This window comes from Sciurus vulgaris (genome assembly GCF_902686455.1).
Source record: "Sciurus vulgaris genome assembly, chromosome: X".
Taxonomy (NCBI): Eukaryota; Metazoa; Chordata; class Mammalia; order Rodentia; family Sciuridae; genus Sciurus; species Sciurus vulgaris.
The window spans coordinates 30615710-30618033 of NC_136471.1; the positions used below are offsets into that span (position 1 = coordinate 30615710).

The 2324-nt window shown below is 39.6% G+C and overlaps 1 pseudogene across 1 annotated transcript; it reads left to right on the forward strand.

The window, feature by feature from the left end:
- The first annotated feature begins 377 nt into the window (after nt 1-377).
- Nucleotides 378-1512, forward strand: LOC306651067 (transcription initiation factor TFIID subunit 11-like; annotated as a pseudogene). The gene has a single exon. The product of its transcript is annotated as a transcription initiation factor TFIID subunit 11-like (transcript).
- Nucleotides 1513-2324: the final 812 nt, after the last annotated feature.

Genomic DNA, 2324 nt, shown 5'->3' on the forward strand with positions numbered 1-2324 from the left:
TTGTAAATGGTGGGTTACTGGGGAATATTGAAGGTTATATCGCATCTCTGGACCATTCTTCTTTCTATGCTTCCTGGCCATCATGAGGTAAGCAGACTTCTCATTCACATGATCCTACCAGCATGGTATTTTGCCTCCCCTCACACTAAAACAAATGGAACTAGCTGACCATAGACTGCGAGCTCTAAAACTAGAAACCAAAAAAAAAAAAAAAAAAAATCTTCCTTTTAAGATTTTTATCTTAGGTATTTTTTCACAGTGACAAAAAAGTGACTAAAACGATTTCCAAAAAGATTTTCCTTTTAGAGTGAGGGGTCCTGAGCTCCTGTACCTGACAGTCCTGGATCTTTCCGCTCCAATCCTGGCGGTGATGGACAATGCCAGAGAGTAGCCAGCCTACAAAGGTGTCAGATGAGATGACTGCTCCTCCCGGTGTCCCCGGGCCTGCTGACACCGACAAAATCCCGACGGAGATGCGGACTTGAAAGAAACCGCAGCCGAGAAAGGCGAGCTGAAGAGTCAGGATGTGTCAGATTTAACTTCAGTTGAAAGGAAAGATTTATCATTACTTACTCCTGCAGCCAAAAAGTTGAAATTAGATACCAAAGAAAAGAAAGAAAAGAAGCAGAAAGTGGATGAAGATGAGATTCAAAAGATGCAAATCCTGGTTTCTTCTTTTTCTGAGGAGCAGCAGAACCACTGTGAAATGTATCGCCGGTCAGCTTTCCCTAAGGCAGCCATTAAAAGGCAGATCCAGTCCATCACTGGCACCTCTGTGTCCCAGAATGTTGTTATTGCTATGTCTGGTATTTCCAAGGTTTTCGTCGGGGAGGTGGTTGAAGAAGCGCTGCATGTGTGTGAGAAGTGGGGAGAAATGCCACCACTGCAACCCAAACACATGAGAGAGGCTGTTCGGAGGTTAAAGTCTAAGAGGCAGATCCCCAACTCGAAGCACAAAAAAATCATCTTCTTCTAGACCAAAGCTCAGAAAAGCCTATCACTGACAGGAGTACTGGTTCCAGACTTACTATTATGTGAGACATTCAGCCCTGGTGCTTTGGTATTTCAGTCCTCCAAGGATTCCATGATGATTTTAATGTCTTTCTCCTGTCTCGTTTTTGTCACACCTAGAAGGCATGCGGCCTGCTTTGTACTTGCCTTGACTAAATTGTGGGACCTCTTACAGCATTTTGAGGTAATTTGTCTCTTGGCTAGTTGGAAGAAAGGCATGTGGGCCTTCAGCATCTTCTGGAAAGGGGAGCTGCTTTCAGAGAGAGAAAACCTTTCCAAGAGAACTTTGATGGTTTCACATTGAAGCCTAAATTTGCTGAGACTTGGATTCTTTCTTATGTCTGGTTTTATGTACATGAAACAACCAGAAACTTTTGACTTAGGATTCTCTACTATGAAGGACACAGTGATAACAGGAGTAGTGGAATAATTTGTGCTTGTTAATATTTAAGATTCTCCTGTGAGTTTTGGTGAGTGATCATTAAAATTTTCCAACTTGCAAAAAAAAAAAAAAAAACCAGATTTTCCTTTTACTGCCTACATTCAAATACAAAGACTAATTAATTACAACCTACAACCCTACATATTTTACATATTTAAATATATAAATACAAAGGAAAACTGGTTTGTTCACAGAAGGAACTAGCGAGAAACTTCAGCTTCCAAAGAACAAGACAATGAACTCTGTAGTGAGTTGTTTTTATTTTTTATTTTTATTTTATTTTTTTATTTTTATCCCCACTCCCTTATATATTGCAGATGTGGAACTAAAGAAACCAGAGACCTAGAAATGCCAATCAGTGTGGGGAAAATAGCAATAATTAAAAAGTCTGCTCTCTCTGGCCAAATAACTATGAAAGAGACAGCCCAGCAAGGTAAGAAACTTTCAGGTAATAATAATTTTCCTCTAGCCAAACACTGAACAAACAGACTTCAATACTACCTATGACAGAAAAGGTCTAGTGAGGAAATAAAATGACTACTTTCAGCAGGATGTAACAAAGAATCTTCCCAGTAGATTGTGTTAGAGAAGGCTAAATAGAGATCTAGGATTTTCAACCCAATCAAGGGGTAACAAGCACTCACTGAACTTCAGTGTCACCCCACCACCCCCTGCTGGAGAGTGTCAGAGGAAACCAGTTAAACAGAAGACTTAATAAGATCCAGAGTCTCTCAGTATAAAATTGTCAGTGTCTAAATAGAAAATTACTCAACATATGAAACAACAGGAGAACCATGAACTGAATGAATAAAGGATATCAATACATGCCAATAATAAGAGAGCTAAAATGTTATCTGACTTAGATGTTAAA